Source organism: Tamandua tetradactyla, chromosome 2 (assembly GCF_023851605.1).
Source record: "Tamandua tetradactyla isolate mTamTet1 chromosome 2, mTamTet1.pri, whole genome shotgun sequence".
NCBI lineage: Eukaryota > Metazoa > Chordata > Mammalia > Pilosa > Myrmecophagidae > Tamandua > Tamandua tetradactyla.
Window position 1 is genome coordinate 217174016 of NC_135328.1, and position 15471 is coordinate 217189486.

The 15471-nt window shown below is 40.5% G+C and overlaps 1 protein-coding gene across 9 annotated transcripts in view; it reads left to right on the forward strand.

Annotated features, from left to right (window-relative positions):
• RERE (arginine-glutamic acid dipeptide repeats) overlaps nt 1-15471 on the forward strand; it is a 636739-nt gene that overhangs the window by 607003 nt on the left and 14265 nt on the right. The window lies entirely within an intron of this gene.

The following is a 15471-nucleotide window of genomic DNA, read 5'->3' on the forward strand; positions in this document are numbered from 1 at the left end:
ACAAGACAAGGATGTCCACTGTCACCATTGTTATTCAACATTGTGTTGGAAGTTCTAGCCAGAGCAGTTGGACAAGAAAAAGAAAAACAAGGCATCAAAATTGGAAAGGAATTTTGGTATTTGGAGAAAGAAAATTAAACAAGAAAAAGAAAAAAAATTGAAAAGGAAGAAGTAAAACTCCCACTGTTTGCAGATGATATGATACTATATGTCGAAAACCCTGAAAGATACACAGCAAAACTACTAGAGCTAATAAATGAGTACAGCACAGTGGCAGGTTGGTTATAAGATCAACACTCAAAAATCTGTAGTGTTTCTATACACTAGTAATGAACAGTTTGAGGGGGAAATCAAGATAAAAATTCCATTTACAATGGCAACCAAAAGAATAAAATATTTAGGTATAAATTTAAGGATATAAAAGACCCATACAAAGAAAACTACAAGAAATTGCTAAAAGAATTCACTGAAGACCTAAATAAATGGAAGAGAATACCATGTTCATGGATTTGGAGACTAAATATAGTTGAGATATCAGTTGATACACAGATTCAATGCAATACCTGAGAAAAAAAAATGAAGCCAGAGGTCTCACACTGCCTGACTTTAAGGCATATTACGAAGATACAGTGGTCAAAACAGCATGGTACTGGCATAAAGATAGATATACTGATCAATGGAATTGAAGAGATTGTTCAAATGTAGACCCTCTCATCTGTGGACAGTTAATCTTTAATAAGATAGTCGAGCCAACTCACCTGGGACAGAACAGTCTCTTCAATAAATGGTGCCTAGAGAACTGGATATCCATATGCAAAAGAATGAAAGAAGATCCATATCTCATGCCCTACACAAAAATTTACTCAAAATGGATCAAAGACCTAAACATTAGATCTAAGACCATAAAACCGTTAGAAGAAAATATGGGGAAATACCTTATAAATCTTATAATAGGAGGTAGTTTCCTAGATCTTATATCCAAAGTGCGAGCATTGAAGAAAGAAAGAAATGGAAACTCCTCAAAATTAAACACTTTTGTGCATCAAAGAACTTTGTCAAAAAAGTAAAAAGACAGCCTGCACAATGGGAGACAATATTTGGAAACTATATATCAGATAAAGGTCTAGTATCCAGAATATTTAAAGAGATTGTTCAACTCAACAACAAAAAGACAGACAACCCAATTACAAAATGGACAAAGAACATGAACAGATACTTCTCAAAAGAGGAAATACAAATGGACAAAAGGCACATGAAAAGATGCTCAACTTCTCTGGCTATTAGGGAAATGCAAATCAAAACCACAATGAGATATCATCTCATACCCACCAGAATGGCCATTATCAGTAAAACAGAAAATGACAAGTGCTGGAGAGGATGTGGAAAAAGAGGCACACTTATCCACTATTGGTGGGAATGTCTAATGGTACAACCGCCTTGGAAGGCAGTTTGGTGGTTCTTCAGGAAGCTAAGTATATAATTGCCGTATGATCCGGCAGTATTGCTAGGTATCAACTAAGAGGAGATGAGGGCAAGGACACAAATGGACATTTGCACACCAGTGTTTATAGCGGCATTATTTACAATTGCCACGAGATGAAAACAGCCAAAATGTCCATCAACAGACAAGTGGCTAAACAAGCTGTGGTATATACATATGATGAAATATTTTGCAGCTGTAAGACAGAATAAAATCATGAAGGTTGTAACAACACAATGGACCTTGAGGATATTATGCTGAATGATATTAGTCAGACACAAAAGGACAAATACAGTATGTTCTCACTGATACAAACTTAACATTAATGAATGAACCTGGAGAATTTCAGTTAAGGATAGAGGCCATCAGGAGATAGAAATAGGGTAAATTTTGGGTAATAGGAGCTGAGGATACAGATTGTGCAACAGGACTGATTGTAAAAGTTCAGAAATGGATAGTACAGTACTACCTAATTGTAGCACAATAATATGAGTTCCCTGAATGAAGCTGAATGTGAGAATGAGAGGAAGGAGGGCTGGGGGCACTAATGAAACCAGAAGGAAAGATAGATGATAAAGACTGAGATGGTATCATTTAGGAAAACCTAGAGGATACAACGATAGTGGCTAAATGTACAAATTAAAAAATATTTTTGCATGAGGAAGAACAAAGGAATGTCAGTATTGCAGCATGTTGAAAATAGATGGTAGTTCATATTTTAAAACTGTAACTATGTGTGAGACTAAAGCAAAAAATGTTTATTTGGTACAAAATTTTTATTTTGACTAGTGCATTTCCTAATATACCTTTTATGGACAGTTTAATTGAAGACGGTAAGTATATGAAACCTTGAATAAGCATGAAATTTTGTAGGTGTGTTCAGAATGATGCCACAGTAAATCCCAGAGTGATTTGAACAGTGAATAAAAAAGTATTTGTGGAGTCCCCTTGGGGGAATGGTGAGAAGAGGGACAAGTTCAACTTCCCCATTTAGAGAATTCCTGATATTCTCGCAAGCAGTGGGGACAACCAGATCAATAAGCCAAGCCCTCAATCTTGGCGTTTGTTCATATGCAATTTATACCTGCAAAGAATGAGCTAAGTCTACTTAAATGTAGGCCTAAGAGTCACCCCCAGAGAACCTCTTTTATTGCTCAGATGTGGCCTATCTTTCTCTCAGCCAACATGGCAAGCAAACTCACCACCTTCCCCCTCTCTACATGGTACATGACTCCCAGAGGTGTAAACCTCTCTGCCAACGTGGGACAGAAATCCTAGAATGAGCTGGGACTCAGCATCAAGGGATTGAGAAACCTTCTCGACCGAAAGGGGTAAGAGATATGAGACAAAATTAAGTGTCAGTGGCTGAGAGATTTCAAACAGAGTCAAGAGGTTATCCTGGATGTTATTCTTAAGTATTTTATAAATATCTCCTTTTTAGTTTAAGGTCTATTAGAGAGACTAGAAGGAAGTGCCTAAAACTGTAGAGCTGTGTTCCAGTAGCCATATTTCTTGAAGGTGATCGTATAATGATAGAGCTTTCACAATGTGACTACGTGATTGTGAAAACCTTGTGTCTGATGCTCCTTTCATCTACAGTATTGACAGATGAGTATAAAATATGGATTAAAAATAAATAAACAATAAGGGGAACAAATGTTAAAATAAGTAGATTGAAATACTAGTGAACAATGAAAGGGAGTGATAAGGGGTATAGAAAAAAAATAGGGGAAACTAAGGTTAAAAATCTATTGAGTAGTTGGAAATACTAGTGGTCAATGAGAGAGGAGTAAGGGGTATGGTATGTATGAGTTTTTTCTTTTTGTTTCTTTTTCTGAAGTGATACAAGCATTCTAAAAAATGATCATGGTGATGAATATACAACTATGTGATGATATTGTGATCCGTTGATTGTACACCATACAAAGAATGTTTGTATGTTAATGTTCATGTTTGTATATTATTTTGGTTTGATAATATAAAATAAATTCAATAAGAAAATAAAATAAGGTAAAATAAAAATGAAAAAAATACCATTACAATTTTGATAAAACAACAGAACAAGACTCAGTCTGTTTGAGTTCTTTCACACAGTACAAATTTAGTGGTAATGATTTTTAAAAATGATTTTTAACTTAGCCAACTAGATTTTTTTTTAAGTAGAACTGGACCCTGGTTCAGGAACATTTCTCTGGGCATCTTAGCGAGACCTCATCATTATAGCAAATTCAACCTAAATTCCCTTCACATACCTCCAGTTGTTCCTGTCTCCCTTCCCTCCCAGAAGCAATCTGCCACCCACTCATTGCAAGGTTTAGATACAGGTGAATTCATGTTCGGTTTCCCTCGGGGACTGCTTGCATAGCATATGAAATTAGGTGTCCTTCCAGCCACTTCTTCCCTATGTACCTTCAAGCAGATCATCAGCCTGCCACATAGACTCTGAGACAACAGAAGTGGTATTTAACAACTAGCAGCAGAGCTGGCTGACAGGGTTGAGGACTCTTTAAGGGATTAGGAGATTGGTTGGTTAGCAAGAGAAAGAGCCCAGGAGAACACCACATTAATTACCACAGTCCTTGCTGGAAGACAACCAGTTGCCTGCCAGAAAAAGATCTGTAATAGGTGGCTGCTCTTTACACAGCTGATAGTTCTGTCCAGTGCTAGCTTCTTCCCTCTAGTGTTGTACACAGTGGTCAGATCCAGCTTTACTTATTCAAGGGTAAAAGGAAAGAATGGCTTGTATAAGATTCTGTGCCAGGAAATTTTGCTAATTTACTTTTGCTCCCTTTGAATTTGTTTTTGCCATCAAATAAGCTGCTGCAGTTGCTTATTTGCAAATAAGCAAAAGCAAGTCGAGCTTCTCATGGACGTTAGAGGAGCTGAGCTCTGTTGCGGGTTAAGCCTCCAGATGGAGCATTAGAGGGGGCAGTGTCCACCACAGGCTCCCAGGACAGGCTTAGAGCCAGGAGGTGCCTTCCTCGTGGACTTTATCATTCCTCTCCCTTGGTTGGGGTTGAGGTCGAAGAAGCAGCTCTTCACTGTTTTTCCTCCTCTCTACTGCTCCATTCCAGGCCTTTTCATAATTATTTATTGCTTGCTGGAAATTGTCCCTGGAAAATAACAAACCTTAAAAAAAAAGTTTTAGATCACTCTGTCTAGTAAACAAGTGATAGGTTTCTTTGTCCTCTATATCTAGACCACCAAAGAAGAAAGTAGGTGATAATTGTAGGCCAGTTTTTCAAACAAAAGTTTGGAAACAACACATATTCTAATTGCACATTAGTCCTTTGATTAAAGACATTGTATAGAGATCATTTCATGTTGGAATATTTATGTAGCATAGGAAGAGTGTTAATATTTTTAAAAATTGAGGTGATTTTTTTCCTAAATGTTTTGTCTAACCCTTGCAATCCGGGAGTATCAGTTGCAGGCAAAGGTGTGCATTCATTAACCCTACCATATCAAGTCCCTTCCTATCTGCTGTCTGAGCTAGTAGTGGCAGGAGGGCTCAGATGCAAAATTTCTGGAGTTTAAAACTCAGTGAAGGGGCAGGCCATGGTGGCTCAGCAGGCAGAGTTCTTGCCTGCCATGCCGGAGACCCGGGTTCGATTCCCATTGTCTGCCCATGCAAAAAAACCCCACAAACTCAGTGAAGTAGCCTGTCACATAGCTTCAGAAAGAAGCTGCATTTATAATGTCGTTATTCATGAGCAGCTACCAGACCTGCCTCCCTTGCCCTCACCCCCCCATCTACCTTGCTGCCCCCTTTTTTAGTAGGCGGTACTTGAACCAGATAGGACACCTATTGAAACTTTGGTGGTGAGGAAGAAATTAACTGCAGCTTTCCCTCACCCCTGGAGAAGGCATCTGTGGGCAGCACACCCAATGGATACCTCCTGATGATGCAGACTGTGTACCAGCTTCAGTGAAGGACCTGATTGATTCCCTCCCTCCCCCACTCCTCATATTCTTTCAAGTTCATATTTTCTCCCCTCTCCCTCCCATGCTGTACTCCCTCCTCACCCCCATTGATGAGGAAGGAGGAGGGCACTGGATTTCCAGGGCCTTCCTTAAAATAGCTGTAAAACAGCAGTCCTCATCATTCTTTTCTTCTGACCATAGAGAAAGTTAAAGGCTCACTGCTCTCTATGATGTGGGGGTGACAGAGATTGCAAACTTCAGACTGATGCCTGAAGCCTTGTGGAAAAAAGACCTATTCATAGACATATTCTGCACACACCTACAGCTGTACATGCCAGGGTCCCTGGCCTCATCTCCCCCACACTTCAGGGTTCGGAGGATCCAGGCCTATTCGGGTAGTGTGAAAATACTGATCTGTTATAAACACCAAAACAAATTTGGACTCAATGTTGGGTGTACCTTTATACTTATAATTTAGGGCAAAAATAATTGCCTACCTTTTCCTGCCTTACCCCAACCTCCCAGAGACTCTTGTCTGAAGGGTTTTTGCTGGTCTAAGCTTGAGAGAGCCTGGGGGAAGGGAGATTCTTTGCACATAACTCAGCATTGGGGGCAAGCATGCTATGCTAGAATGAAATGCGCTTTGCTACTTGAAATACCTACAGTGCTTTCCCTAGTCAACAGGCAGTCCTGTACTTTCACTCCTCCAGCCCCCTTAACAAAGGGAAGACAAGTAGCTAATCTTACTTAAAAGAAATTATTTTTTAATTGGGCAGGACAAGTTACAGGGTTTAGCATTGCCAGTGCCTGAAGGGAATTGAACAGCAGTTAGGTTTGCAAACAGCATTTTAGTGAACCAAATACCTTCTGGTAAATTCACCTACTTGTAAAACAGGAAGGTCAGGCTGCCCCCTGCCAAAGGGCTGTGAACTCTTCACCTCCACTCACCCATGTCCACACATATACTATAGTCGCATATTAGGATGCCCACTGAGCCCCTGGAATCATCTTGGCAGTCTGTTGTTAATGCAAGGTAAAGCAGAGTGGGACAAGTCACACCAAGAGGACTTATGCCTGAAATTGGTTTTAGACTTGAAAAACTACCTTTAAGCCAAGAAGCTGGCAGGACTGAGCCTCCCCATTCCCTGCTGCTTCAGCCTGCATTGCCCAGTATAATAGTGGGGGGCTTTTAATGAGACCTGCCCTGATACTTTATATTGTGTGCTAGTGAACTTTGATGGATTCACAGCCACAGCTAACATAGAAGAGCACAGAAGTAACCTGGTGACTGAGGGGTAAGGGACAGCCATCCTGTTCATGACAAATGGTCTAAGATCAGGAGGCCTGAGGAATACTGGAGAAAGCTGCCTTGAGCTGTCTTCCTTGGTGCTGGAAACCTTTGCTAGCCTGACTCATCTCTCCATGTCACCTCTTCTCTCTCTCCTCCTGTGCCCCCCACCCCATCCAGATAGAGTGCTGCACTGGCTATTCTTCCTTTCTCCATTCTTCTGTGCATCCTTCCCCCACCACACCCTCCCCTGACCCTCCCTTATTTTTCTTTTTGTGGTAAATCTGAGAAACATAACAGAACTTATTTTTCTCACTGTGTGTATAGCCTGAGGAGAAGACCTGCAATGTGGAAAGCATGCCTCTGGGAGGGAAGTTGGTGTGCAAAGGCAGAAACAAAAATTGTAGAATTGCTAGTGGCTTTTTGCATATGACCTGTTGGGAAGTTCCAGTCCTCTGCCCCAAAAGAAAAAGGAAAAGAGTCAAGGGGAGAGAGGGTTCAGCTGATAAATTTAGACCGAATTTGAGCACTTCTCATGGCAAGAGCTGCAGCCCAAATGCTGTTAGAGATTCTCCCCCTTTATTTTCCTTTTTTGTCCAAAGGCAGTAAACCAGTTTTGTTCATCTTATTGGGTGCTATTATGGTGCTGAGCTACAGGCCTTGTTGACTGGGAGGCCTTGTTGTGAGATGAGGTGAGGCACTGGGAACAAAGTGATCATTACCAGCCATTCGTGTCAACAGCGCTTACCCCTCTGTTTCCTTGCAAGTAGGAGCAAGAACTAATTTGCGAGACTGCCTTTGTAGAGCTGCCTTTTGATCAATGATTGCCTGTGTTAATGTTTCAGTAAGTATTGATTTCTGCAACAGCTTTTGTTCCCCGAATTTATGTGCAGCAGGTCTCTGCAGCACACACTATGCATATTTGATTAAAGTTCAATTGACTGCATTCCTAGTGAGGCCACGAGCAGCTTCACTATTTGTAGAACCAAAGCTTTTCCTGACATGATCTTTGTTTGTGCTCAAGACCTAGCCACCCGTGCAGTCACCAGTATACTGTTTCTAATCCTCCTAGATTCACTCCATTCCAATGTATAATCCCTTAGTAGACATTACAGTGGTTGAGAGGTCACTAATAAAACCTGGCCTGGATGTGTGTGTTTTGGAAGGCCATTTTTGATGTTGCACTATCTCTGTGTCACATCCATGATGACTGTTTATGATATCTCACTATACCTGAGTCATCCTGACTTCCATGTATGCTAATACAGTATATCTGTTGTATCTCATGAAGACAAGGCTTGGATCTTCTCTATGTGCCATTTCTTTGATAAGCATACATGACTCTGTGAGTGTGTACATCATCTCTTTGGGGGCTGTTTACTATGTTAAGCTGTGCCTCATTTCCAGGTAACCACACAAGATGCTATACTGTATCTGCATTAACTTCTTGGTAATCGTGTTTGGTATTATATTATGGGTCATCTACTTGATCATCAAATATGACACTAGAAATATGTCTACATAATCTCCTGATGACCGTGTATGATGCTACATAATGTCTGCACTACCTTCCTGATGATGTGTATAATGCTGCCTCATATCCTTGAAGGTCCTAGAAGGCCTTGTAATATGCTACAGTTGTCTGTGTTATCTTGTTGATGACTACTTAGGATGCTTGATCAGATCCATGTCTGTCACATTTTTTTGATAACTACTAGTGAAGCTCTACTGTGTCTCCATCACTTCCTAGATAAAACATGATATTGTGTCTTCATCATCTCCCTAATAAGCATGTATGATGCTACGTTTGGGTCATTCATTTGCCATCATATGTGATGGCCCACTGTCTGCATCATCAACCGAACAATCATAGGTGGTGCTAGAAGATGTCTGATCTTCCCTTTTATAATCATATATGGTGCTACACTTAGTTTACCAAATCTCCTTGAGAATCCTGCTGTACAATAGTGGCCGCCTTGATTAGCATTCATGATCGTACGCTGGGTCTTAATATTGATAACAATGTCTAGTGATACTATGTGTTTCTCTTTAAACATCATGTATGATTTTATACACTAAACATGCATTATCACCACATATTGCCATACCATGGTTTTGTCATCTCACTATGACACTACATTGTCTGCCCCAGCTCCCTTATAAGCATGTATGAGAATAAACTCTATCTGCCTCTCTTTTTATTTCAGTCAACATTATTAAGATATAATATACATACCATAAAAATGTACCTTCAAGTGCACAGTTCAGTGATTTTTGGCAGCTATATATCACAATCGATTTATAGACTATTTCCATCATGCTGGACATTCTCTAGTCCCTACTCCTGAACCTGGCTGTCACTAATTCAATTTTGTGACTTTTTGTACCTTTTCTAGAGTGGAATCACATAGCATGCACTCTTATTGTGTCTGACTTTTTCATTCAACATAATGTTTTTGAGATTTTTCCATGTTGTTGGGTGTATAAGTTCCTTTTTATTGCTGAGTAAATAGTCTATTGATCACATGGACTGCAGTTTGTTTATCCATTCTTTTGTTGGAGGACATTTGGATTGTTCCCAGTTTGAGGCTGCTAAGAATAAAGTTTCTACAGACATTTGTATAAAAATTTTTGTGGAGACATAGATTTTTTCCTTCTTAAACACTTAGGGGCAGAATTGCTGAGTCATGTGGTAAATGTTTTGTTCAACTTTATAAATTAGAACTGCCAATTTTATAAAGTAGGATGACTACTTTATGTTCCCACCAGCAATGTTAGGAGACTTCCATGCACTCCTATCTTCCCAGTCAGAATTTTGAAATTTGTATTCTTTCATGTTCTCTGCAACTGTAATTTTAGATCTGTAGAAGAAGAGTCTTTTCTTGTTTGGTCAGTTTGATCCTTGGCCCTCAAATAATGAAACCTACTTTGAACTACTTAATCTTTGACTCTTAACTTAAATACTGGCAAAATTGTTGTTTATCTCAGTATTAGATTTCTTTCTTTTGTGTGCTGATTTCCTCATATATTAGAGGAGACGTGCAGGAGTAAGGAAGGGTTTAGAATTTGGAACCTGGATAATTTTCTCAGCATTTGGTCTTTAGACTCTCAGTAGGCTTTGGCTTTTTCCTTTTCTAATATGTAAATTATGCTAACTTCTAAAGCGATTTAAGACTCTTTCAAAACATATTTGAGAAATGGAAATAATCAGTGATAACTGGGTGAGGCAGTGTGTGTGTTACAGACAAATACTATTTAGGATTGTCGGGGTGGCTGCATTTTTGAGGTCTTCAGGTCAGGCAGAGACCCAGGCAGCACCTTCCTACCTTTCTTCTGGTATTTCTCTCCCATCTTTGTTCCCTACTGTCTCTTAAAGCTTCAGTTCCTCCCTCATCCTATGCGTCTATCATCCTTGGCCCCCTAAAATGATTGAGACTAAGAGAGAAAGTGGGAGGAGCCACACTGTATTTTTTTCATTCTTCTTTCAAACTTTGGAACTTGGGCTGTGATTTATTGTGCCAGTTGCCCTTTTGAGCTGAAGAAGCAGGCTACACTGGCAAAGTATTTGAAGGGTAAACATAATGTGCCTTGGCTTCTGTTACATTTTTTTCTTACAGGAAAACTACAACTAGGTCAGCTTTATGTCAGCAGAAGGATCTTAATGCCCTAAAAGATTTATGAGTTTCTCTCTCTAACCAACACTTGGTATTACTGTAGACAAATGGATTTCCGGGTCAGGAAGGGAGAAAGTAAAGTGGCTAGAGTCAGGAGATTCTCAGATCTTGACCTTAGGGGCTCCACAAGCTTCAGTCACCATGGTCTGCATTTGTAGAATTATGGGTGATAGGGAAACAAATCAAAATTCCAAGGTCATTTCCTGTTTTTCTCCTTTACATTCGGTTACCATCTCCTGGAACTGAGAATCAGGGTGTATGTTTGTCTGTGTGTGCCTGAGCACACTCAGTGTATTTATTCTGTAGTGGTTGACTACTTGGCCTCATTGGCCTGGAGTGGTGCTTCCTCTATGAAATCTTGGCCTGTCCCACTTCCTCCAAGACAGTTAACCCTTCTCCCTGGAGTGTGGCCATCAGAGGCCTGGCCACTATCTGGTGACCCCTTATCATTGGTGAGGAATGGGTGGCATTTATTCCTGAATTTATTCCTCCACATTTAAAAAGAAGACCACCCCAAAATAAAAAAACAACTTGAATCCTGGTGTGGGAATAATCTCTCCTAATAAAATGACAATATTGATATTTAATTTTATTTAAGGAAAGAGAAAATGGTCAAAAAAGGAAATTCCAAAAATATCTTTTATTTGCATTCTTTTAGATTGCTTTCTTTTTTTTCTATATTTTTATTGACAATTCTTCACACACATACATTCCAAACATGGTGTACAGTCATTGCCTCACAATATCATCACGTAGTTGTGTATTCATCACCATGATCATTTTTTTGAACATTTGCATCACTCCAGAAAAAGAAATAAAAAGGAAAAACTCATACATACCATACCCCTTACCCCCCTCACTGACCACTAGTATTTCTATCTACACAATTTATTTTACCCTTTGTCCCCCCATTATTTTTTTAATCCACATTTTTTTTACTCTTTTGTCCATTCCCTGGATAAAAGCATTATACACAAGGTTTTTACCATCACGCAGTCACGTTGTAAAAGTTATATCCTTATACAGTCATCTTCAAGAAACAAGTCTACTGGAACACAGCTTAACAGTTCCAGGTACTTCCCTCCAGCCACTCCAATACACCATAAACTAAAAAGAAGATATCTATATAATACATAAGAATTACATCCAGAATAACCTCTTGACTCTGTTTGAAATCTCTCAGCCATTGAAACTTTATTTTGTCTCATTTCTCTCTTTCCCCCTTTTGGTCATGAAGCCTTTCTTAATCCTTGATGCCAGGTCCTGGCTCACTAGGGATTTCTGTCCCACATTGCCAGGGAGATTTACACCCCTGGGAGTCTAAATTACTTTAAGTAATTGTCTAGGATGAGAGACCAGGAAAAGTAGAAACTAGGTGGCCTAGCAAGTGAAGCACTGACAACTGATGAGGATGCTGGGAAAGCAGCCGCCAATTCCCCAGCCACAGCCTCCCCTTCACATAGCCTTGGTTCCCTCCTCTGTGAGACAGTTCGCACTAGATCAGTGGTTTCCAGACCTGGCTGTACATGAGAACTAGTTACGCACAAATTCTCAACTGTAGTCCTTGGGGAAGCTGATTCAGTGGATGGGGGCTCTGTGCTATACCACCTCTTTGGCTTGGTTCTGAGAGCCAGCCAGCTGTGGGACCTCTAACATTTGGTGGAGCAGGTTGAGCAGCTTGGAGAGTTATCTAGGTAGATGTTTTTTTTTCCTCCTTTCCTGAGAGGAAGGAAGGGGGAACTAAAGAGAGTGGGATTAAGGAAGTTAGGTGCCTCAGGATCTGCTGAAGAGGGGCCAGGCCTCTCTCCCCCCCAAACTGAGCTCCTATGTCCAGCTGCCTGGCTAGCTTATCGACTGAGATGCTAGGTAGGCATCGCACAGAGACATGTCTGAAACCAAACTCTTCGTATTTCCGCCTCAAGTCTTCTATTTGCTGACTCCTCCATTTCAGTAATTCAGCAACTCCATCCTTTCCATTGCTCAAGCCAGACACCTTGGAATAATCTTTGATTCTTCTCTTTCTCTCACAGACCACATTAACCCATCAGCAGATTTTGTTAGTTTTAACTTCAGAATATGTCCAGAAATTTCCCACTTTTGCTGCTTCCATTGGCATTGTTTGTTATCTGTTTTGCATAACTGATCTGTTCCCAACATTGAAGCCAGGGTAATCCTTTTGAAATGGGAGTCAAATCACGTCACTCTTCAGCTTAAAACCCTTCAGTGGTTTCTGGTTCCCAACACAAGGGGCCAGCGGTGCAGTGGAGACCTCCCCCACAGCCTCCTGCTAGAAAGGTGGAGCAGGGGCTGGGTAGACTCTGGTACTTCTTCCTTCCTTCTCTCCAGTAGCAGCATCCTGGAGTAGGAAGAGGTATCTGAGTTGATTTTCTTTTTTTGCTAGTTTCTTTGCTCATTTGCCAGTTCTGGACTCAGACACACAGGAAGGAGTGGGATAAGTCTAGACTGGGAAATGCTTTGAGTTCTCGGGGTGAGAGGTTCTGCATATTTACTGCTTTTCTTCTGAGGAGCTTCAAATCATGAGGCACTTCTAGCATCACATCAGCCTGAGTAGGAGGCCAGCTGCTGCTCATATAGAGATCCATATTTTAAGCCAGGATTATAAATAGATACCCTGCTGAGAGAGCTCACCTAGGTTTGAGGGACAGGCTTTAACATGATGGGAAAGCATCTTTCTTTAATTCAGAACCAAAGTAGTTGCCAACATTTTTTCAAGTGGTGCTTGAAAAAATAATCTACTGCTCCAGGGCATTTATGCCGTAGGTTTATGGAAACCAGTCAGAAGTTCTTGAATGATAATCCTCTATTAAGGATCTTCAGGAGCTGTGGTCCTACTTTCTAGAAAAATGCACATATTCTAGTTCTGACATTTTTCCACCTCTCCCAGGGACATGTGCATTTCCTGCTTTTCCCCACCTCAAAAACCTTAGTGTTTTCTTTCTTTTCTTTTTTTTAATAACTTTTTTATTGTATAATATGGCATATATGCAAAGAAATAAAAAAGCAATAGTTTTCAAACACTCTTCAGCAAGTAGTTAGTTACAGGACAGATCCCAGAGTTTGTCATGGGCAACCATACCCATCCTCTCAGATTTTTCCTACTAGCTGCTCCAGATATAGGAGGCTAGAAGGCATAATTTTTTTTTTATCATTACAATTGACTTTTATTTCTTTTTTTGTGAAAAATAGCATATATACAAAAAAACAATAAATTTCAAAGCACAGTACCACAATTAGTTGTAGAACATAGTTCAGAGTTTGACATGGGTTACAATTCCACAATTTTAGGTTTTTACTTTTAGCTGCTCTAAGATACTGGAGTCTAAAAGAGTTATCAGTTTAATGATCCACCAATCGTATTCATTTGTTAAATTCTATCTTCTCTGCATAACTCCACCATCACCTTTGATCTTTCTATCCTTCTTTTTAGGGGTGTTTGGGCTATGGTCATTCCAACTTTTTCATGTTGGTTCACTAGCAGGTATTCTGGAGAGACTGGGCGCTCTAGGTTTCAGGACTTACCTGGTACAGATACCCATCTGGAGGTTGTAGGTTTCTGGACAGTTATACTAGTCTGTGGAATCTTATATATTGCCCTATAGATGCTCTGTAGGATTGGCTAGAATGGTCCTGGTTGGGGTTTGGCAGGTTATGTGATAGGAAGCAATGTCTAACCGAAGCTTGCATAACAACAACCTCCAAAGTCATCTCTAAACTCTATTTGAACTCTCTCTGCCACAGATACTTTGTTACACTTCTTTTCCCACTTTTGGTTAGGATGGAATTGTTGAGCCCCATGGTGTCAGGGCTGGATTCATCCCTGAGAATCATCTCCCACACTGCCAGGGAGACTTTCACCCCTGGATATCATGTCCCATGTAGGGGGGAGGGCAATGATTTCACTTGCAGAGTTGTGCTTAGAGAGAGTGAGGCCATATCTGATTAATAAAAAAGGTCCTCCAGAAGTGTAGGCTGAGCTTCTCCACTACCTTCATAAGCTTCATAGAAATAAGCCTCAAAATCAAGGGCATGGCTTATTGATTTGGGTGTCCCTAAAGTTTGACACAATATCAGGGGATTCCCTGATGGTACGGTTTAATAGTTCCATATTTTTTCTCCCATCCCCACCTTAGTGTTTTCAGTGGAACCTCACCTGATGGGGCGTACTAAGTAATCCATCTGTTCTAGTTTGCTAGCTGCTGGAATGCAACACACCAGAGATGGATTGGCTTTTAATTAAAAGGGATTTGTTTGGTTAAAAGTGTATAGTTCTTCAGAGGAACGGCAGCTAACTTTCAACTGAGGTTCTTTCTTAAATGGAAAGGCACAGGACAATCTCTGCTGGCCTTCTTTCCAGGCCTCTGGGTTCAAGCAGCTTTCCTGGGGGTGATTCCTTTCTGCATCTCCTAAGGCCTGGGTTGAGCTGCGAGTGCTGAGATGAGGTATGCTGAGCTGATTAGGCTGTGCTATGTTGAGCTCTCTCATTTAAGTACCAGCCAGCCAATTAAATCAAACATCATTCATTGCAGCTGGCACGCTTCCTACCAACTGCAGATGTAATCAGCTACAAATGAGCTCCACAAACCATTGAATCGTGTCCACAGCAACAAAACTAGGCACCTTCACCTGGCCAAGTTGATACCTGAATCTAACTACCACACCATCACAAGAGTTTGTTTCATGGGATCTAGGCTTCTTTAGTTTGTCTCTTCCAACTTCAGTCATTGCAACTGGATCTTAGGTCAATAAAGAACAAAATCTTTGCTTTCTCTTTTCTCTTGCCTCCTCAGTTCATAAATCAGCCTTTAGTGTGGCAGGCTCTGGCCAAGGGCCAAAGAAGTTCCCACCTCTGCATACAGATGGCCCCAGAGCCATCACCCAGGGTTAACTAGTTTAACCTGTTCCTTGACTTTCTACAACCTTGATTTAATTAGAAAAGCACATGATCTAGGCTCTTTCACTGCTTTAAGAGGTGCATTAAAAATTCCAGGTCAAGATACTTTGAGATTTATTTTAAGAAATCAGTCTTTTATAAGCCATGTTTAACTGAACATACCATTCAGCAAACTAGTCTACTGAGCCCCGGG